Genomic DNA, 24,136 nt, shown 5'->3' with positions numbered 1-24,136 from the left:
GTAAATATGCAGTAAATGGTCAGTGTTATTCTGTCTTCTTCAATTAGGCTGCCCCTGCTGCTTTGCAACTGCAAATCATTCAGAATTATCATGATCTGATCCTGGAAAGGGCTTCTCAACATCAGCCATCTGCAAAATGGAAAAGCACCTCCTTTCAGGGTTGTTTTGAAGATTGGAGTTAATGTTAAACACAGGCCCAATTAGGGCCCTTGATAAACGGTAGAGATCATCATTACAATTTTAATGACACTTCTCTCTCAAAGACCAAATTACATGTCTATTCTCTTTATACTCTGAAGAAATTATGAATTTGTGTGTGTACAGAACTGTACCTTTTGCCAATGCAGAGGCTAAACCGGAAAATCACATTTGAAAGTATCCATATTTCCCCCCAAGGGTGATGTGTCACATTAATGAATGTGTTTCGGTGCAAGTTGGTATAAATAGTCATCCAACCATGTTTGTTTTTCCATTGCTGTGTCCTGTGCCAAGCACCGTACCAGGCACCTGGTAGATGTCTAAAGAAATACTTGCTACATGAATTAATGGGTAACTCTGTAACTGGTTTTGTCAAACACAATTTTCTTTTAAATGGAGGGAAACAACCTTTAGATCCTGAAATTACTTTTAAAAAACTAAGTTCCCAAACCATTTGAACAACTGAACATGCACAAATTCATGTGGTATCAGCTTGTGGGGAGGATCGTGCTGTTCCAAAAGCTTTGTTTGCCTGGAGGATGCACTAGTCCAACCAGTCATTATAATTGCAAATAGTTATTATGTCTATGATTATTATTATGACATTTCTAATAAGTATTATTGTAGAGGTCAACCTAATGTTATATCAATAAGCCAGGACTAGAATATCTTATGTGTTCATGTCATACTTTTTCTTCCTGAAACTATATTTAAATACAGGAAATGGGAGAAACTCCAGCATTTTTTAGTTTCCCAAAGAAGCCTCCTTACCTTTGACGCCCACCCAATTGCATAATGCCTCTGGGAGGTCATGTTGCCACTGTTTTTTTTTCTAGTTTTAATTATGAGTAATACTAATAATAAGGAAAATAGTTACATGCAGGCTGGTTCAAGCTTGTGAAAATTGCACTCGCTCTCTGATTGAAAAAATGCTGAATTTCAGAGGGAAAAATCAACTTGGATGCACTTGAATCTCCTTATCACATAATGCAGCCAGAACCTCAGAGTACCAGTGCTCTCTCCACTGGCTTCCAAGCAGAACTGGACTCAAGTCATGCCACACAAGTTCATTGCTATCTCACTTTTAAAGGGCTGCAAGAAGAGAATTCACAGTTTGCCTTAAAAAAATGTATCAGTTCTTTAAGAACTTATTTTCCAGTCCACATTTTCTTTTAAAGGTTTTATTTATTTATTTGAGAGAGAGCATGAGCAAACGGGATACGGGGGCGAGAGGGGAGAGGCAGAGGGAGAAGGAGAAGCAGGCTCCCAGCTGAGCAGGGAGCCCAACATGGGCTCAATTCCAGGACCTTGGGATTGTGACCTGAGCACGTGAGTGGAAGGCAGACGCTTAACCAACTGAGCCACCCAGGCACCCTTCTGGTTCACATTTTAAATAAAAATTTCTATCATGACAAATTTAGCTTAGATCCTCTTATCTGTTCTTCAGGAGAAAAGGAAAGAAAAATATACCTAACCAACACGTTTTTTTTTTGTTTGTTTTTTTCTTTTTTTTTGTTACCAGTTATTTGGCCTAGATTTAAAATCCTTCAGCTAATAGAAACTTTGAAAACCTATTCCTTTACAGATTTGAAAACTAAGGAGTTTGGTAAGGGAATTGACCCACTAAATTGAGTTTTAAGAGACCCCCTGGCTTCTTCTCAAACTTGTACCTTTTTTTAGTTTAGATCTTTGATATTTTAGTTGCTGCCTTTTGGATTCATAGTCATCACTATCCTGGGCAACCATGTTCACATGTTTATTTCACCATTGTCATTGATTCACTGAGCAGCTATAATTAGGTTGAACATATAAAATTACTATTTTTGTAGATTTTAAAAAAAAGACAACTCAATGTTCAATCTTATACATATTTATTGAGGACCTACATGTGAAAAACAATTAAGGTTCAGTTGGGTAGGGAGACTAATCCAAGAGACGCCAGTAGAATACCAAACAACAGCTTTTCAAAGATTCACTCTACTGATTTGATACAATTTTCTATTTGCAAACAATGTTGTAGGTGGCACTTAATTTTTTTGAGAAGTTGCTGGTTTGCCAATCAGGTGGTTAATTTGCCTGATCAACAGAATTGAACAAAATTATTCTTAAAGTTTGCTGGTTATAAAGTAAAAATGTTGTACCTATTTATTTTTAAAAAGTCATTAAATAATATGGAAATCTATAAAATAAAAATTTAAAGATTTTCCCTTACCACCTGGATTAAACTGTGTTAACAACTTAAATTTTATTCCAGACTTCTATTTTTTTCCCTTTATTTTACATATGAAATGAAATCTGTAGCTTTTGTCCCCCCACTCAGAATTATGTCATGATAGTTCTCTTACATACAAAGCACTTCACTTCTGAAATGAAGACAAGTCATTATGTCCACTCTTCAATAATCTTTTTAAATAGTAATTTCCCACATTTAATTGGCTTTTAATTGAGTACTTTTCAAAATTAGTTTTGATTGTGGCAATTGCCCAAAAACACTAAGAGAAGGTTTATAGTCTCAAAACACTCAAAACACTTTCATTTAGAGCCATCTTTTAAGGAACATAAGGTACATGCAGCAGCCACATGATTTTAGCATAGTGGGTTGAAAACAATACAAAAATAGTCATTCAAATGTCTTATCTCTGCTACACCAAATAAGAACCAACTTAGAATCCTAAAAAGAAAAAAGAAAAAAGAAAAAAAGAAAAAGAAAGAAAAAGAAAAAAACAAAACAAAACAAAACAAAAAAAACCCCACAATGCCGTCCAAAAGCCAAAATTAGAACTAAACTAGGCTCCCTGGGAGGAGGGAGACAGATGTGCCATGGCAGACATAAAATGATGTTGGTGTCATCTTTTTTTTTTAATTGAGATATGACTGGTATATAACATTATATTAATTGCTGGTATACAACATAATGATTTGGCATTTGTATGGTCTCATCTTAATTTTAGAAAAGATAACGAATTTTGAATGTCTACATTTAAGTTCACCATCTCCAAATTTTTCTTAAACCTCCTCCATCTTACACCACTTATTTGCTGATGAGCTCAGGAGACCGAATGAGTAGGTAGTGTACAAATGTTAAGGAATATCTCCAAAATAATGCATTATGCTTAATTTAACCAATCTTTCCCTCCCTGGACATAGTTGTAGTTGAATATAACATGTATGGAATAGAATCATATTTTCTGCTAGTAAAAGTTCTCATTCCTGGGGCAAACATAAATATGTCAGCATTTTAATGGGTTTCCACCAAAAAAAACACTGACTTACAGGGGTTCCACCAGCTGACCAACTGGATAATACTGTCATGGTCCCAAGGGTTCTGTGTCACAATCAAAAGGCTTGCTGTTCCCTCTGAAGTGAAGAAAGATACTGGACTGGGTGATCCTGAAGGGTTCTTTTCAAGAACAGGAACATTTAGTTCTCGAGTTTATTTGCAAAGCTATCAGTACTCCACACCCAAGAGACAGAAAGAGCAAAATCTACATCTACAAATCCCAGATTACTAAGAAATCCAAGTATTGATCCCATTGTTGGTAAGGTTTTTTTGTTTGTTTTGGGGTTTTTTTTTTTGGTACTTTTTTTGCATCTTCCAAACTGCAGATATGTTCCTACATAAGGAAAAATAGTATGCACCTGGTCTTTTCAACTTGAACTACAGAAACGTTTACTCTTTCATTTCTTTTATATTGCAAACCCTACTAGTGAACCTAAAATGTTATGGAATTTGATTTGAGTGAAACATAACACGGCTAAATAGCTGTGTATTTTGTACCAAATTTGCATCAATAGGGCATCTGTACCAAAAAATTACAAATTATGAATACTATCTGTCTATAGAAAGGCAGTTTCATTTTCATGCGACTTGGAATGTGAACATGAAAGTCTTAGGAAAATACAAGGTTTTGTTCTTTCTCCACCTCCACATTGTATGTTAAAAGCTGAAGTATAAATCATTCAGGACAGATCGATATGTGTGGAAATCTTACTTTTTTATCTATTGAGAATGATCAATGAAAAAGCTTTAAAGTTACCTAGGACAAAATGATTTTTTTTCAAATGCTTAATTTCTTTGGCAGTATAATATTAGAAGCTGGCTATAGCCTATCGTATTTCTCTCTCTCTCTCTCTCTTTTTCTTTATTTTGGAGGCTGAGAGAAGGTGAAGTTAAGAAATCCTAAAGTGGTCAAGTGTTGTCATGTTTTGCAGATAATACTCTAGGTGCTCAGCTTGAATTACTCTTAAGTCATCTTATACCGATGAGTGATTTTTATATAGTAGGGCCTCAGATTATGTCTGCATTTCTACCTCTGGAAAATATTTAGATGATTGCCTGAAATGTTTTTTTTTTTTTTTTTTTAAAGTCTTTTATTTGTAGATCTGGGAAAATTAAACCAAGACTGGATGATCAGGCAATTCCTTTATAAAAAGTACTAGGCACATTCCTTTATTATTAACATGTATCATTTCTTTGCAAAAATAATGCATGTTATTCATTGTAGAAAATTCCCCAACCACAAAATAACCCATAACCAACTGCTAGTGGCACTGGAAGAGATTACCATAATAACATTTTAGAATCTAGCCTTCCAGTCTTCTGAGTGTAAATGAATGTATGCAGCAGAAGGCTTAGTTGGGAAGTCAGCTGGTGAATAACCTCCTCTCCTAGAGGGAGGGTTTATTGCCTTTATCTTTGAGAACTGAAAAGAGAAGTTGCCAGGTCTGAGCTACCCGTGGGCAATGCCTAAATCCATCTATTGTGCTAAGAAGATTAGTTTAGTTTGGGCCTCTAAATTTTATGTCCCTGAAGGTAAGATCAGTTCTTCCTTCTTGGAGAGAGTTAAAAGGAAGAGTGACTGAACCCTAAGGCAGAAAGAGGAGGCAGGGAAATGGCATGTGCTCGAGGAAATCAGAAGAGCTCTGGTCTGGTCATCACTAAAACTGAATTTAGATCTTAAGCACTGTGTGACCCTGGTTCAATTGCCAACCTCTCTGGACACCATTTTTCCCATTCATAACATGAAGGGATTAGAGATAAGGGAGAGTGGAATGTGGGAGAGAGACACAGAAATATCCAAAGCAGGGGAGCCTGGGTGGCTCAGTGGGTAAAGCGACTCCTGAGTCCTGACTTGGGCTCAGGTCATGATCTCCAGGCCCTGTAATCCAGCCCAGCCTCTGGCTCTGTGCTCAGTGGGGAGTTTTCTTGAAGATTCTCTCCCTCTTCCTCTATCCCTCCCCTGCTCTCTCTCTCTCTCTCTCAAATTGATAAATAAATCTTTAAAAAAAAATTTAAAGAAGCATGCCTAGGTGGCTCAGGATGTGATCCCGGGGTCCCGGGATCAGGTTCCGCATCAGCCTCCCCACAGAGAGCCTGCTTCTCCCTCTGTCTGTGTCTCTGCCTCTCTTTCTGTGTCTCTCATGAATAAATAAATAAACTCTTTTTTTAAAGAAATTTAAGGCATAATTCCTAGTTAATTGGAAAGATTGGTCTGAGAAAGAACTATATTTCTAATTTGATGTGGTAGTGGTGGTGGTGGTGGGTGAGTGGGAGGAGATGAGGAAGGAGAGGATCTTAATAGAAGGCTCAGCTGAAATTTGGATCTCACTTAATTTTTTCATTCAAGATCTAGATCTGTGTTGTCTGAAATGGCAGCCTCTAGCCATGTGTGGCTATTGAGCTCACAAAATGTGACTAGTCTGAATTGAGATGTGCTGTAAGTGTTAAATACACACTGGATTTTGAAAATTTAGTACCAAAAATGTAAAATATACCCTTAACAATTTAAAACCATTGATTCAATGTTGAAATGATAGTATTTTAAATATATTGTGTTAAATAAAATATACTAAGAAAAATTATTTTACCTGTTTCTTTTGAAATTTTTTTAATGTGGCAACTGGGAAATTTTATTTTATTTTATTTTATTAAGGTTTTATTTATGTATTCATCCAAGACACAGAAAGAGAGACAGAGACATAGGCAGAGGGAGAAGCAGGCTCCCTGCAGGGAACCTGATGTGGGACTCGATCCCAGGACCTTGGGGTAAGGCCCTGAGCTGAAGGCAGACACTCCACCGCTGAACCACCCAGGCATCCCTCACTAGGAAATTTTGAATTATGTATGTGGCTTGTATCTATTTCTATTGGACGGCGCTCATCAAAGATATTAAGTTAGTGGAACGCACTTTTGGAAAATGTACAATTGCTAACCTGTACATGGATATAGATGTTACAATTGTAAGAATGGTCTAGTACTAGACACTTGAGTGCCCTTAGAAATCTGTATATTTGGCATATAAGAGAAAAGCAGGAAATGGGAATGAGTAAAACACTCGAGGGGGAATAATGATAACAGGTTTACAACTCTATATGAATGTAAAGTTCTGCATGACAAAAAAGCATTCAGAGATAATCTGCAAGGAAACTTGCTGGAGCCACATCCCTTTTGCAATGATTATTTTATCTGTGCCTTTCTGCAGACTCTCTGAAATACCTTTAGGAAAGAGGATGGGGTGGAAGAGGGGAATGGCTTACAAAGCAGGTTTATAGACTCCATAGGCTCGGCTTACCCCACAGAAAGGAGTTAGTACGTGTCAATAAATGATTACAACTGCTCCGACAAGCTGAAGGCATTTGTTAAATAGCAACTCCTCTTCCTGGAAAATGTTCTTTACCTCATACAGATGAATCATTTGCTTCCAGAAAATCATACACTTACTGTATATACACTCAGTTCAGTTCTATTAATTAATTCAGTTAGCCAAGGAGGGTCAGATTTCACGGTAACATGACACTCTAGAAGGACTGCGAAAATGTCTTCAATGCATGTCCATGTCCAATGGTTTGTCGTGTCTTAGTCTTTGTAAACTGCGGAGCGCCACCTAACAGGGTTAACCTTCCCTTTGATATTTTCTTCTCCACCCCCTCCCTTGGGTGATGTCAAAGCCCGCCCCTCACTGCTCTGATCCAACTTGTCTGGGAGGCAACACAGCATCCATTGAAGAGCCAAGGTTAAAGTGCATAGAAGGTTCTCGATAAGTGATAGCTATTATGATTTATTTGGTTTTCTGAATATTTTCCTCCACCTAAACCCTAAATTAAAGTTCTCTCCTCTCCACACACTGTAGGATTGTATCTACCCCTGTAGTGATGAAAGCCACGGATGCCACACCAGGACTCCTCTTTGGAAGTATCCTATAAGCATTGCTGATGTGCTCTGGGCCTGGGATTCTGGCTAACACATGGATGTTTCTTTGTCCCAAATCCTCCTCTGAGACCTCATGTCACCTCTTTATTTTTGCCAGGTCAGCTTCACAGATGTATGCCTGGGTCTCATCACCAACTGTCCTTACAGCCTTGTCCACTCCGGTGCTTTGGGAACACAATGAGGCCATGATGTTAACGACTCCCAACTCCAGCTTAGTTGGGTTCATGTGGGCTTCTGGGAGACCAGGAAAGTTGATGATCAGATTGACAGCACTTTGGTTGTTTTTGTTTTGTTTTTAAGAGACCACTTTGCTGTGGTGCCTGGGTGGTGCAGGCGCTTAAGTATCAGACTCTTGATTTCAGCTCAGGGTCGTGATCTCAGGGTTATGAAATCGAGCCTGGTGTCTGCTCCATGCTCAACATGGAGTCTGCTTAAGACTCTCTCCCTGTCCCTCTGTTCCTCCCCTCCAACCACTCTCTCTTTAAAATAAATAAATTTAAAAAATAAAGAAATAAATACTACTGAGGCATGATTGACACCCAAAGCTGTACATATTTATCATATACATCTTTCTGTAAATTACGAGAAAGGGAGAGAGGTTATGTTGACAATCCTTAGCTGTGGGGCATCATATGGGTCATGTCACCTCTGTGATTCAGTTCTTTCATTTGTAGGATGAGTGATCTGGACTTGATCTCTAAACTTCCCAGCACTAGGATGTTGAGCTTCCAAAAAGCAATTGCCATGTAGAGGAAAAGGGCTTATAATATTCTTCAAACTTCTCAAAGGAAATAGTGTTGCTTAAAGCAGGACAGTAGGAATGGATTAGGTTTCTCAAAAAATTCACATTAAGCGTAAATTTCATTTGCTGTTACAATTCTATGCTGTGTGAGCAAAAACTTGTCATCCCTGGCATGTCCGTGTACTATTTTTAGTTACTATTTTTGCTACTGACTTTATTTATAATTTATTTATCATAAATTATATTATCTTATTAATCATAAAAATCTTGCTGATTTTTAATTTTATCAATTAGCAAAGGTTTATTTACTTGTTAAGGGTTAAACAAATACCCAATACATGCCCATCATAAAAAAAATTCAAACAACAGAGGAAATGAAAAGAATCTAGTAAAAAAAACCAAATGATCCAAATCATGGTCATCCAGAAATCATCTTAAGAATTTTTTTTAGTATCCTACTGTGTTTGACCTTCCTTAAATGAGACTAAACTATAAATGCTCTTTTGTAATCTGTTTTAAAAAGAATATCTTTATCGTACTGTAGATATCTTTTTTCAATAATGACTATGGATCTAGAATAATCTTTTGTAATGGCCATATTCCATTGTACTGCCATATTATAATACATTATTTATTCCTTTCCTGATGGACATTTAAGCTATTTTTAATTTCTTGCTATAATAGACAGGACCGTGATGAATGTTGAACCATACCTAATCTTACAAACATATTCAAACACACTCAGATACAAAGAGCAGACTCATTTTCTTAAACAGGTAATTAGGAGGCAGCCAGTAAATATAATTTGATAATCAGCTTGTCACTGTAATGCCACAATTCCTGATTTGCAGAAGATTAATGCATTGTGACCATTATTTTCCTGAAGGGTGGAAACTTACCTTTAATCACTGGATCTAAAAATTAATGTCATGCTATTAGAGATGGGAAGGTAATATAAAGTATCCTTTCCTGGGGATCCCTGGGTGGCGCAGTGGTTTAGCGCCTGCCTTTGGCCCAGGGCGCGATCCTGGAGACCTGGGATTGAATCCCACATCGGGCTCCCGGTGCGTGGAGCCTGCTTCTTCCTCTGCCGGTGTCTCTGCCTCTCTCTCTCTATCTCTCTGTGACTATCATTAAAAAAAAAAAAAAAAAAAAAAAAAAAAAAAGTATCCTTTCCCCAGCTGAAAAGATTATAGTTATTTCTTTTATTTATTTATTTATTTTTTAATTTTTTTTGATTATAGTTATTTCTAATTAAACCATCCCTGATGCCCATGATAAGATATGTACTAGCTTCTCATCTCATTCCATATGAGGTTCACTGTCATTCACATAAAAAGCTCTTCTTTGTTTAACTTAAGTCAACAATACCTTTGACTCAGGCTGATGCGATCTCATTTTGTTAATCATTGAAAGGCATGGATTGGATGATAAAAACAAAAGCCAACCATTTCTACAAACTAAAAATTTTTAACTTCAAAAAAAATCCAACATCTTAAGCAGATTAAAGCAGTGTCATGAAGTAATTTTCAGTTTTTTTTTAAATGTTTGCTCTTGAACCCTGTACCTCATAAGTGTCTGGGACATAATGTGCACTCAGGAATTGCTGAAGAAATGAATGAATGAATGAATGAATGAATGAATAAAGCCACTTTTGGTTTTGTAACTTAAATACTGGCAAATGTCTGAACTGGTAGAACCAGTTATTTCTATAATTAGAATAATCCATATGCATTACCATACAATTGTGTTTTCTGTACTTACACATAGGGTGAATGTTTTCCACTAAACATAACTCACTGGTTTTATCATTTTCAAGATCTGTAGTTTATGGAAAGCATGAGCATGCTATGTTCTCTGGGCCAAACCTAGCCTGCTGCCTGCTTTAGTACAGCCCATGAGATGAGAATGATTTTAAAAACATTTTAAAATGCTCTAAGAAAATCAAAAAGAAGAATGATGTCTTATGACAGATAAAACTTATATAGGATCTAAATTTAATTGTTTATAAATAAAATTTCACTGGAATATTGGCATGCTTATTTTGTCACATATCACAGTTACTTTTGTGCTAAGCATAGAGGTGAGTAGTGGTCCCCAAAGCCCAAAATATTTCCTATCTGGCCCTTTACCAAAAAGTTTGCCAAATCCTGGTTTGGATCTGACTTGGTTTGGCTGCTGTAAGAGATTATCATAAACTGATAACAACAAACATTGATTTTGCATGGTTCCAGAGGCTGGGAAGTTTCAGTGTCTGGTGAGGACGTACTTTCTAGTTCGTAGATGGCTGTGTTGTCTCTGTGTCCTCACAAGACAGAGGGTGGAAGGAACACTCTGGAAGCTCTTTTATAAGGGCAATAATCGGGATCCCTGGGTGGGGCAGCGGTTTAGCGCCTGCCTTTGGCCCAGGGCGCGATCCTGGAGACCCGGGATCGAATCTCACGTCGGGCTCCCGGTGCATGGAGCCTGCTTCTCCCTCTGCCTGTGTCTCTGCCTCTCTCTCTGTGACTATCATAAATTAAAAAAAAAAAAAATTTCTTATAAGGGCAATAATCCCATTCATGAGGGTTCCACTCTCAGGACCTGCTCAGCTCCCAAAAGCCCCATCTTCTAACACCTTCACAGTGGAGGTTGGGATTTCAGCAGGTGAATTCACAAGCATTCAGTCTATAGCAAGGTCCAAGACTATTTCTTGGATTTGGAGGTGGACATTGTTCACCTAGCAGTAAAAATGCTTTTGGGTTTGCAGCCTTAATGAATGTTAGGGCAATGTACTAAAATGACAGGTAACTAGGCAAAGAAAGTCACTAAGCAGTATGCCTGTTTTGTCAACAACTTGAAAATAATAGTGGTAGTGTGTTTTCTTTTCTCTTTCTCCATCTCTAATTGAGTAGGCCAGTCTTGTGCAACGTAAAATGTTATTTGAGAACACATCAACATAATGGGGTTTCTAGTGGCAAGATTGTTTAGAACCTCCTTATATAGGACCTAATGGTTCACTTGTGGCTCTTCTGGCCTTTCCAGGCTTCCTCCAGGGCATCGCCTGCCCTCTGGTCTTATAGGCCAGGGACACTAATGGTTCTTCCAAGAGGCAAAATTTTAACAACTGCACTTTCTGGAACTTCTGTGGAATATTGAAGGGGGTCAATCTGTACTCAATTAGGAAATCATTGAATTCTTCTTACACATTTTAGGTTTGAGATTTTATTTTTATTACTTTCTTGTTCTTCAATAGCCAAGACACTCATTTGTACCAGGTTCCTGAGTGAAACCAAGGATTTCACTAGGAAGTGAACAGTTCAATTATTGTTACTCTTAAAGAAGACTGCTGTAGGGGCACTTGGGTGGCTCAGTGGTTGAGTGCCTGCCTTTGGCTCAGGTCATGATCCTGGGGTCCTGGGATCTAGTCCCGCGTGGGGTTCCCTGTAGTCAGCCTGCTTCTCCCTCTGCCTGTGTCTCTGCCTCTCTCTTTGTGGCTCTCATGAATAAATAAATAAAATATTACAAAAAAAAAAAAAAAAAAAGAAGAAGAAGACTGCTGTAACTCTGATTATAAAAGAAAGAGAAATGATCTTAAAGGCATATATCTCTATCCTTGAATTTCCCTCATTCATTTTTAATATGATAATATCAGGTTCCTCTCAACTTTAAATTAACATGGATCATTTTTTTTGAGAAACGATTTTATTATCTATCTATCTATCTATCTATCTATCTATCTATCTATCATCTGTCTATCAATCATCTATCTGTCACCTGTCTATTTATTTTAAGGAATTGACTTAAGAGTTTGTTGGGACTGGCAAGTGTGAAGTTTGTAGGGCCTGCCAGCAGGCTAGAAATCCCAGTAGGAGTTGGTGTTATAGTCTTGGAGCTGAAGGCAGTCTGGAAGCAGAATTCTCTCTTTCTTGGGGGAATCTCAGTCCTTGCTTCAATTGTTTGGATGAGTCTTACCCACATTAGGGAGATAATTTGCTTTACTCAAAGTCTATTGATTTAAATTAATAGCATCTAAAAAATACCCTCACCTCAACATCTAGACTGGTGTTTGACCAAATAACTAGGTACTGTAACTTAGCCAAACTGAAACATAAAATTATCTATCACAACTATATAAATGAATAAACACAAATAGATAAATTGCATACATATATAAATCTATATTTATATAAATATAAATGTACACATGATATATGTAATACCTTTCTCTTTGATTAATTACACCAACTTCATTTCTAAATTTAAAGGCAATATGACTTTAAAATCATAAAGAATTTAAGGCACACTCTTGGGATACTGAATCTGACTCCTTAGACTCTTTTGCAATTTGAGTTTATTTGGCTTGTCCAGATTCTATGAATTTATGGTTGATATGATAGTGTGGTAGGCAGAACAATGGCCCCCAAAAATGTCCACATTCTAATCCTGAAGCCTGTGAATGTGTTTCCTTACATGGCAAGAGAAAATTAAGGTTGCACTTGAAGTTAAAGTTGTTAGTCAGCTGACCATAAAACAAGGAGATTATCCTGGATTGTTCAAGGGAGTACATTGTCATCACAAGCATCCTTAAATGTGGAAGAGAGAGGCAGAAGAGGATGTCAGAGTGATAGAAGGTACCATGGACTGAAGGGGGTTCCCCCAAATTCTTATGGGAACACTACCCCCCAATGCAGTGGCCTTTGGGAGGGAAGTAGATTTAGATGAGGTCAGAAGAGTAGGGCCCTTGTGATGGAATTAGTGTCCTTATAAGAAAAGACACCAAGGGGATCCCTGGGTGGCTCAGCAGTTTAGCACCTGCCTTTGGCCCAGGGTGTGATCCTGGAGTCCCAGGATCAAGTCCCACATCAGGCTCCCTGCATGAAACCTGCTTCTCCCTCTTCCTATGTCTCTGCCTCTCTCTCTCTGTCTCTCATGAATAAATAAATAAATAAATAAATAAATAAATAAATAAATAAATAAAATCTTTAAAAAAGAAAAGACATCAGGGAGCTTGATCTCTCTTCCTCTACCATGGAAGGACACAGTGAGAAGATGGTTGTCTACAAGTCAGAAAAAGAGCTCTCACCCATCCATGCTGGTACTCTGATCTGGAATTTCCAATCTCCAGAACTGGGGAGCAAATAAACATATACTGTTAAGCCATTCAACCTGTAGTATTTCACTGTAGCACCTGTACTGACCAAGACAGGTTGTAAAAAGAACTTGACCCATTATTGCTGCCCTTGGAGACAAAGGAAGGGGACCATGATCTAAAAAAAAAAAAAAAAAAAAAAAAAAAAAAAAAAAAAAAAAAGGGTGGGCAGCTGTAGAATCTGGAAAAGGCAAGGAAGTAGATTCTCCCCAGATCCTCTAGAAAGGAACTCAGATGGCCATTTTCACCCAGAAAGACCCATTTCAGACTTCTGACCTAGAGATCTGTAAGATATTAAATTTATGTTGTTTCAAGCCATTAAATTTGTAGTAATCTGATACAGCAGCCACAGAAAACTAATACAGATACGAAGGATCAGACAGGTAGGGTTGAGCACTTAATATTTCAACAAATTCAAGTATGTCAAAATTCAGTCCATAATTGAGGCCTCTGGGTGGCTCAGTTGGTTAAGCATCTGCCTTTGGCTCAGGTCATGAACTCAGGGTCCTGGGATCGAGCCCCATATTGGGCTCCCTGCTCAGTGGGAAACACGCTTCTCCCTCTGCTGCTCCCCCTGCTTATGTTCTCTCTCTGTCAAATAAATAAATAAAAACTAAAAAAAAAAAAAAATCAGGCCATGTTATTAGAACTAGAGGTAAAGATAGTTTAGAAATTTTGCAAGCAGATGTCTTGTCAAAAGCACTAAAGACTCTAGTGATTTTGTTCTGTTGTTCAGGGTATGTATTTCCAATATCATTAAGGGAATCTCATTGGGACTTTTATTTTAGTATTATCAAATAACTTACAAAGATAAGATCAAGAGTTTATTTGCAACTAATTTCCACCTGCAGATTTCAGAGCAATACACTGACTGCTGTGATCTTGATATAATTAATTTTTGAAGAGTCCTACTTTAGCTATAGCTTCTAAAAACAGAAAGAAAATAATCCTATAAAAATTCCATATTTGGTAACATTGTAATAACCATGCTTACTTTATACTAAGGATACATTATTTCACTTAATTCTTCCAATAACTCTGTGAAATAGCTGTTCTGAAAGGGGACACAGTGTCCAAAGTGGAATGGGTGGCAGTCTGAACCCAGGCAGTCAGAGTCCTCAGGCTGTAATTTAAACCATTTTACATATTACTGCACATACTGTAACTAAACCCTGCTCTTAATTGTAAGCTTAGCATCCAGTAAAGTAAAAAGTAAATAGGATTTTAAAAGAAGTAAGATGGGGTTCTCAGCAGGATTCTGAAATTTATCTCTCTCTCTCTCTCTCTCTCTCTCTCGCTATTGATTAATCTTTTTCAGTCTGAGTTAGAGAAGATTCCCCAATCAAGCTGGGATTATAAATCATAAAGGAAGTAGACTTTCCTTCTATAATATATCTTGCCTTTCCCCAGAGGAACCTTAAGAAAAGGAGATTTATTCAGTGGTTTAAGGTAATGCATTTATTATTTATCACCCCTCCTCCTGCCATCCGTGATGAAGATAACAGTTTTTGGAATTTGGTTATTGACCATAGACCCTTTGCCTCATCCCAAAAGGAGTATGCAATGTAATGGCAAATTCACCAAAACAGGATCCAGAAGACTTGTGTTCAAATCCTGGCATGGACATATAATCTCTCACTCAGTTTTCTCACCTCGATAGAGAACATACCTATACTCTCTTTTCTGGATTGTTTTGAGGATTAAATAGCATAGTTAAAGCATTTAGCACAGAGTAGATACTCAATAAAGTCAGGAAAATGGTTTTTTGCCCCTCCTCTTCCTTACCTCTTAGAGCCTTTTAACTTTTTCCCTGTGTTGGAGACCTAGAGCTGCCACTTCTTAGTTTTGTGGCTTAGGGCAAGTTTGTTAATTTCTGTGACCTGTTAATTTCTTTTGTCTATAAAATGAGGAACAAAAATATTGGCTCTGGTTGCCTAGAGCCACTTTACTCCCCACCCTTCTTCCTTCCTCCCTCCCTCTCTCTCTCCTTTCTTTCTTTCTTTCTTTCTTTCTTTCTTTCTTTCTTTCTTTCTTTCTTCTTTCTTTCTTTCTTTCTTTCTTTCTTTCTTTCTTTCTTTCTTCTTTCTTTCTTTCTTTCTTTCTTTCTTTCTTTCTTTCTTTCTTTTCTCTTTTCTTTTTTCAGATCAGAAGAAACATGTATGGACTCCTTGACTAAGTCACTCTTCAGCTATAAATGAGAATGCTAATAAACAACTTGGAAGTTGTTATAAAATTAATAGCAAAGCACTGTACATACATTGTCTTGAGGTATATGAGATTCCTAGATTTAAGCTTCTTCTTGTCTTGCTCCTGATTAAAATTCACCAATGGCTTTTCATTGACCTTAGAATGAACTCTTAATTCCTTAGCAAAGCCGTCACATATGTCCCACCTATGTCTTCAGTGTCCTCTGAAACCCCTCTTTCTCTACCATGTTGATGTTCTTTCGGTATTCCATATACGTATATATGTTCCTTTCTAATGAAAAGGTCTTTGCTTGTGTTATCAATCTTTCTTTCCTTTCCCACCTTTCTTGTCTGACCAATTTCTCTAGTCTTCAAATTTCATCCTAAAAGTCACTTTCATTAGAAAGAATTCTCTGTCCTCCCTACCATCCTCCATCCAACTAGATCAGTTGCCATGTCATCCTCATTCAATACTTGTTCATTACATTGTCCTTCGTAGCATTTGTGTCAATTTCAATTAAATTATCACTTGTATAATTATTTGCTTGATGTTTGTTTCCCTGGAAGATTGTATGTCTTGTTCGCCATTGTATACCTACCCCCTACCCCCAAATACAGGCTTGGGACATATGAATTGCTCAGTACATAGGTATTGAATGAATACCAAAGGATGTTTTTATGGATGATAAAGATAAGACCTGAAGAGGTTAGGTAATACATCCAGGCCCAGATGACCAAGGGCGAAGGTAGCCCTTGAATGTAAGTTCATCTTGATGCCAAAGCTCCTGCTTCAATATATTCCTGTTTGTGAGAATAATTGATTTGTTTGAAAAGTCTAATAAAACTATTATTAAGACTATAATTGAGACAAGTAATATCATTAAGAATTATCAAAAAGTGACTTCTGACTTCATCCTTATCTGAAATTGCCCCAACAAGGGGAACATAAAATATTTTTTTTGGAATGTTAGCAGTATAACAATAGTTCATAAACTGTTATCAGAGGAATATGGAAAAGGAAGAGAGAAAAATCCTGTCTAATAAAATTGAGGAGATCCACCGTTGTTATTTCTATTATGGGAGGTAGATAAATGTGAATGTCAAATAATTCCTAGATTATAAGATCAATATCATAGTCAGCTATGGCTTCAAGGCCTTCTTTTTTCCTAAAAATTCTGTACTAAGAATTCCATATTGAGAATGTTGCACTGAAGTGTGCATAATAAATCATCCTGGGAAATCAGTGGTGGCCTCTCCACCTCTGATTCCAGCTTCCAAATTTTAGTTCTTACCTCATCAATTGTAATTATGATCAAAGGTGATTATGTTCATTTGCTAATAGGGCTGCCATCACTAAGTGTCACAGACTGGGTGACTTAAATAAAATAAATTTATTTTCTTATGGTCCTAGAGACCAGAAGTCTGAGATCAAGGTGTTAGCAGGTTTGCTCTCTTCTGAGACCTCTGCCCTTGTCATGTAGATAGCTATCTGTATCCTCACATGGTCTTTCCTCTCTGTGTGTGTGTGTGTGTGTGTGTGTGTGTGTGTGTGTGTGACTTAGTCTCCTTTTCTTATAATGACACCAGTCATACTGGAGTAGGGCCCATTCACAAGACCTAATTTTATTTAATTACCTTTTAAATTATAATTTAATAATAAGTAATTTAATATCTCCCTCAACAGTCACATTCTGAGGTACTGGGAGTTAGGACTTCAATATGTGAGTTTTGGGGAGATAATCCAGCCCATAATAGTGATATTCAAAATATTTAACCCGTTGGGCTCAGGTTCAGACCTACTGGAATAGATGCTGGACACAGTTTGGGAAAAGTAGTGAGGACCCTGTCCCGTGCTTTCACTGCACAGGGGACAGATCCACAATGGGACACAATGGAATATAAGTACACAATGGGACAGGTCCACTGGAACAGTGGGAAGAGACCTGGAGGCTAGGAGTAGTGGCTATTTAACAACTATTGGAGACATATTTCAATGTTCTAACAACAAGCAATGGCATTTTGGGACAAACCAGCTGAATGTCTATCTTGGACACACTTGAGGCAGTTAACTATCTATTAAATACAGTCTTATGGGCAGGCAGCCCAGGTGGTTCAGGGGTTTAGCACCGCCTTCAGCCCAGGGCCTGATCTTGGAGACCTGGGATCTAGTCCCATGTTGGGCTCCCTGCATGGAGCCTGCTGCTCCCTCTGCCTCTCTCTCTCTCTCTCTCTCTCTCTGTGTCTCTCATGAATAAATAAAGAAAATCTTAAAAAAAAAAAAAACAAACAATCTTACTTTCTTGGAATCATCACTAAGATTGAGCTTACCCATTAAGCAGAATGGGTAAGAGATCCCAGATGTGTGTTACACTCCAACTATGAGCAGGAAAATTGTGGAGCTTCTCTTTCCCTGATTTACCAGGGTTTTAATTATGTTCTTTTGAACAGCAGCAAGGGGTAGATGGGATAAGGCTGGGAGAAGTGGTCACTGAGAGGCTGTGAGTAGGGGAGTGATCTCAAAGTAGCTTGCAGAAAACTGGGGTGTGTGGACAAAGTGACAGAAGCAAGAGATTGGAATAGCAGTTCACCAGTTAAGACGCTCTTACAAGGACCGAAGCATGAGTGGATAAAGACCTTATCTAGAGAAGGTGCAGTGAGAATGACAAGGAACAAGGGTTGGAGAGAGGGAGAATGTGGACAGTCTTTGAGAAGTGTAAATGGTTCAAATGCCCACTGCTAGCTCTCCTGATAGATGGAAGAGCTTCCCACTGCCTGGCTCCTGGCTCTTAGGTAGCCCCAGCAGCCACAACCACAAATACTATACTTTTCCTTTTCTCAGTTAATAAAGGGAGCCTTATGTCAGGGCTTGTTTGGTCTTTCCAAGGCCCAACAAAGGGGAAGATGCCTCACAGAAGGCCTTGAAAGTGACAGAAGCATGAAAGAAACTTCTTCTTTCTTATCTGAGCTGTTTTCAGACGAGATTGAGAACATTTAGGGTGGAATGGCTACAGACAGTTGCTTTCAAGTCTGAGAGTTATGTGTGGGTTTATAAAGGTAAGGTTGGTGCCATAGGGGGAGATGGTCCAAGTTCTGAAGTAGGCAGGGACTCTATGTCAGCATTTGTATGCCGATACGAGGTACACATGGACAAACATTAAAAAAAAAATACAGTTGTCTAGTGTTATATACATCAAAATGAATTAAGTTAAAGGAAAATGTAAAATAAACTGTACAGATGATAAATAAATGCAAAGCAAACTATTGTACAGACAATGTGTAGGCCTGGCAAAATCTTGAATCTGGTATGCAAATCACTGATGTTTGGGAAATACTGATGTGGGGAAGTAATTATCAAAGAAATTGGGCTAGGACTTGGAGTCAAGAGATCTGGATTTAAGATCATGACCGTGACACTTACCAGTGGTAAATGTTTACCTTGGTGGTAAAATGGGAAAACCATCACCAAATCAGCTTTTCTCCTAGTCTTGCCATGAGTCCTCGTTGACTCTTGCTTGTTTACTCATTCAACAAACATTGATCAGATTTGTACTATGTGGAGGTAAAGAAAAAACACTGTATAGTTAGTCAATTATTACTGGAGGGAAAAATAGGCTTTTGAAGCTTTTGCATGCTGATCTGGTGTTGAAATTTAAACTCTTAAGGGCAGCCCATTCTCCTCTCAAAAGAACAGTAGAGTAGATCTAAACTAAACTAAGATATTTCCTGTCTCCACAAATATGAAAATAAAAGTGAGTGTTAGCAGGTGAGAGCATTAAAATCAGAAACAGAAGTTACCATTTTTCATTTAATAACTTGAACACATAGAAAATCCACCTTTAACCTGCTCTTACTGTTTATGCAGTGCTGGGCATACACGTGACACCTTGCAAAGTGAAAGTAGAAATGACAAGGTCCTTTCCCCGAGGAGCTCAGACCTAAACATTGTTGAACAAGTCGGCCCAGCATAGCAGTGGAGTGCATAATTGATATGATTGGAGAGGTCAGGCTGGGGCTGTGGGCTGAACATGTGGGAAATGAGCCGTTCAAAGCTGAGGGGTTTGGGGCTGGGACAACAGGAGGACATGTTGCTCCAGAAAGCTCAGTGGGATGAAATAGTAAATGTGGGGCAAGAGGGCTCACAGAGAGGTGTCCAGTGTGCTCACCACCAAGAAGTGTCTCAAAAATAATCCACTGGATATAGTTTCCTTTATTCCTTGTCATTTGCCAGTAGCTCTTGGAAATTTCTCTTCCTGCTCTGCCCCAGTGAATACACTGTTTCTATGTCTGGGGTACAGATGAAGGATGAGATGGGCAGCTGGATATACTTCCAGGGAGGTTTGGTCAAACTGACAGTAGAGAACATAATGGTGGTGCCAGAGGATGGGGGGAATTCCAGTCTTGGCAATAAATCAACAAGTGCTATCAAAAAGGGAAAGGCATCTAAACCTCATGGTTGTTTCATGACATTGACCATGCAGCCCTGCATGCTAATGGGTCTGTCACGGTGGATCCTTTACCCTTTGCCTGTCTACACCACCTTTACCTCTGTGTTCACCCTGTTGTGGCTGGAGATGGTAGTCAAATCATCATGGTGTCCTTTCTGGTAGGCCTCTGGCTCCTCTAATTTTCTCCTACTTTAAGTCATCATAATCATCATATAAGTTAATATTTGATGAGCACTTAGTCTTTGCCAGGCACTATTTGAAGCACTTCCCATGTAACATCTCCTTGATCCCTCCTAACCAGCAGAAGCAGAAAACTCCACTTTACAGGTGAGGAAGTGGCGACTCAGAAAGGTTAAGTGGTTCACTCCAGGGCACTTAGCTAGTAAGTGCTGGAGGTGAGATTCGAACTCAAGTTTTCTTGCCCCAGCCCCTCTTAACAACTTCACCACTACCACTTCCCAGGAGGCCTCACTGAGGCTGAGAGAAGTGAGAGGGTGGGAATCAGGATCCTGGACTTGAAAGCAGCTCCTAACATCACTGCCTCTCAGCCCCCATCTCCAGAAAGAATCCCCTGAATGCCCTCCCTGACAAGTTGTCACTTTGCTTCTCCTCAGACGCTATTGGTGACCTGGAACTTGGTGCCACATGAGGCAGCCTAGTCCATTTTTAGATAGCTCTAATTGTTACCCAGTTATTCCATATTTTGAGCATACGTAATTTCTCTTCCTAGCTTCACCTACCTGTCCTAGTTCTGTTTTCTGGAGCTCTACCAGTTAAGACTTTTCTTTCTCCTGATGGACAAACCTGTAAATATTTGAATATCTGAGGGATTTTTGGAACAGTCTCCTGCTACATCCCAACCTCCTCTTCCTACTTGTAGGAGAAATGCAGGATTTTATTTTCTAAATGTGACAGCCCTTTGTGTCCATTTATGTGAGTTGCTTATTATTTGTCCTCTTAGTTCAGAGGATTTGGTTCTACACAGGAAAGACTAGATCTACATTCACTCAGCACACTGACTTTGGCATGGCCCTGGTGAGGCCCTGGTGTTAAACCATTAGGACAAATCACTGATCTCAAACCAGTAGGAGAGGAAGAGGTGGTGGTAAAAAAACTATGTAGAGAAAAAAGGGGACATGGGTTGATTTGGGGTGTCATGTGGGAGGACCTTGAAAGAGATGGTCAGGCTCCTGGTGTGGGTTCCGTGAGGTGAAGGGTGAAGCGCTAGACACTTGTAAGGACACTTTGGCTGGTAGTGGAATAACAAACTAGAATAACTTTGGCAATGACTTATGGTACTTCTGGCTCCATTTTGGGGAAGGGTAAAAAGATTACAGAGTACATACAGGATGACATGATTATTTTTTTTAAATTAGGCATTATAGCTGGCTATACAAAATGTGAGTTTGGCAGTTGTTTGAATGAATACAATATCACATTCTTGATAGAAATTTCCGGGAGGCCCGAGGGCTTTTGTGTTCCAGTGAAACATTTCACTTTTATAAAGAATACACCACGTTTAGGAAAGCTCTGTTACTGGAACTGATGCCCTTTGGCTTGAGAACAAAGGCTCCTCCCCTTCCGCTGGTGTGATCTGCTGCTGTGCATTGGAACGTGAATTGGCCCAACCTGCGTAGACCACTAACCAGTTACATGAGTGTGGGGAGAACTTCCTCTTTTGAGACCTCTATTTCCTCATCTGTGAAGTGAGGGTGTTAGACTGAGGTTCTTTCCAGCTCTGAGGATCAAAAGTTCTTCTTATTTTAGTGTAGTGGTTTCCTGATATAAATCACCCATTTCTCCTTGTGACATCCATGGTGTTATAGACAAAATGATTGGTTGCAATTCTTCATTTCCTTTGCCAGAGGAATTATACATTCATACCCTTGCTGGGGCCTTATGGTGGGCAAAGTCGATTTCCCTGACTCTTGGCTTTAGATTTGGTCATATGACTTACTTGGACTAGTGAGTTGTTAGCAGATATGACGTAAGCAAAGGCTTGAAATGTGCCTGTGCTAGTCCAAGAGAGAAATGAGAAACTGATCCTGGACAGACCAGCCCTAGACAGATCCAAAGCTTAGAGCCCAGCTTATATCAGTTGGATCCCAACAGGTGCCTGAGTAAAAAATAAGTGCTTTACAGTTTGTTTGCTACTGAAATTTTATAGTTGCTTGTTTTGTAGGGTTAATTAATCATGAAAGGAAGATATACTCAGTGTGTGTGACCTGACCTAAATATTTGTCCTCAATGGACATCATGTACTCACTCATTCCAAATCTTGTTGAATATTGATGTCCTTTCTTTTATGTGTGAAGTCTGTGCCTTATTTATATAAATTTTAGGCAAGACCTTAATGCCCTTTAGTGGCCAACTTTTTAGGTTGGTTTGGATTTTTGTTTCATAGAGATGTCAGTCTTACAGATGGTTCTGTCATTCAACTTATTTATTATACTTATGAGTGGAATACCAAGCCTCAGAGCTGAAATGACTCTTATTATTCTTGTCAGCTACCTGAATACAGAATTATGGTTGAAATACCCACCAGGAGTCAGAGCCATTGAACTGTGGACTCTTTGCTCTTAATACTAGCTCCTCGTTCTCATCCACAAACTTCATCTGCAATGCTTAACTAGCTGGCATTTATTTACTGCTTCTCAACAGGGGGGCAGGATCACAGCACAGAAAAAGTGGTGTCAGCAGTCTTTGGTGGCTTAAGAGTCTTGAGAATTAATGGATTCTTTTCTACCATGCTGTGTTCCAAAATTAATCTGGTTTCTGCATGCCACGTACTGACACAGATTGTTGTTATATGGTTATTTAAGGCACAGAATTTACCCTCCACAATTAGGCTTTCCCCTGCTCTTCCATTATAAGATCAAACAAAGTGATCCCCTGTTTATATCCTCAAAAGCTGTGGGCTGAAATGCCCATTAACCCTCTCATACTCACTTTTCTGCCCAACTGCTACTGGGTCTTTTGAAATTTCATGGATTCACACTGTGTATCCAACACATCATTATGCTTGCTTAGGAAAAGTGAATTAAATTTAAAACAGTCTCATATAACTTGAAGAAAGAAAACTCATGCTGTGGTCATATATAGTTCTTTTAGAAGAACTCCATTTCATCACATCTGTGATGTTTGTTATGTGAGAACCTTCCCTTGTTAATATTCCACAAGTTTTATAAGCTCAAACTCAGAGCATTTAGTCTATAAACTCTTTGTGGTCTAGGTGACAAAAAAACCAAAAACTAAAAATGGGGATGGAAGAGACTTTATGGTGAAACTGATCAAGGAAAAAGTATTTCAAACATAGATTTTGAACTTGTTTTCTTTGACAAGAAGGAAGAGATTTTTACTCCATAGGTGGTGGTGGTGTATATTTACCAGATAATATACTATGTTCTTGTGTATGGAGGTAACAGTTCCAGGTGGAAGGCAGGAGAAGAGAGAGGCACTTAGTCCTCCTCAGGAGCACAGGAGTACTTACCCAGTTCACCTTGGGAATCATGTATATTGAGTGTGGCTCCTCCAACACTACCTGTTATTGGAATGACACCACAAATGTTTTAGTCAAATCATGCAACAAAAATAGAAAACAGGCCTACTGGAAATGGGGCTATAGCATGAAATCTATAAACTATAAAACCTGTTTTATGACTTATTAGGCACTCCCACACACATTGTTGCATTTATTTCTCAAAATAATCCAATAAGTATAGTTATTATACCTGCATATCAATCACCATATTCCTGTTTATTTGTATCTTTATCACTTTACATCTATATGCCATTTCTGCTTTCAAATCAGAAACTACTTAGAGGACAAAGCTTTATGTTTTAATTTTTTTATATATCCCTCTTCAGGGCCTTTCACAATATGATGATGAAGACAGTCTAGCTCAAAGGTTAAGGGATTTGCCAAGATCCCACAACTGGTGAATTGCTGACTCCAAGATTCAAATACTTGTTAATTGCCCAGGCTGATATTCTTTCCACTTCATGACAACTATTTTCCTATGTTACTTACAAACCCCTATGAGCTTTTTGCGTTTTGCCTAGCATTTTATATTTTTTGGATGTTCTATTATACTATATGAATTCTATTATATTCACGTATGTAGCCTGTAGCTATCTTAGTAATTTGGCCTGAAGATTTTAGTAATGTTCCATTCGCCACCCCATGTAGGCACTCCCTGGGCATATAAAGGAAAGAAAGCAAGG

General features: G+C 38.5%; 1 long non-coding RNA gene across 1 annotated transcript in view; it reads left to right on the top strand.

The window, feature by feature from the left end:
• Positions 1-24,136, top strand: part of LOC144319317 (uncharacterized) — a 52,205-nt gene that overhangs the window by 7,879 nt on the left and 20,190 nt on the right. The window contains exon 3 of the long non-coding RNA XR_013385183.1: positions 48-3,737. This is a non-coding gene — a long non-coding RNA (uncharacterized LOC144319317). The remainder of the gene's footprint in view (positions 1-47; positions 3,738-24,136) is intronic.

This window comes from Canis aureus, chromosome 1 (assembly GCF_053574225.1).
Source record: "Canis aureus isolate CA01 chromosome 1, VMU_Caureus_v.1.0, whole genome shotgun sequence".
Classification (NCBI taxonomy): Eukaryota; Metazoa; Chordata; class Mammalia; order Carnivora; family Canidae; genus Canis; species Canis aureus.
The sequence above is the reverse complement of the archived record's forward strand: the minus strand, read 5'-3'. Positions and strand labels throughout refer to the sequence as shown.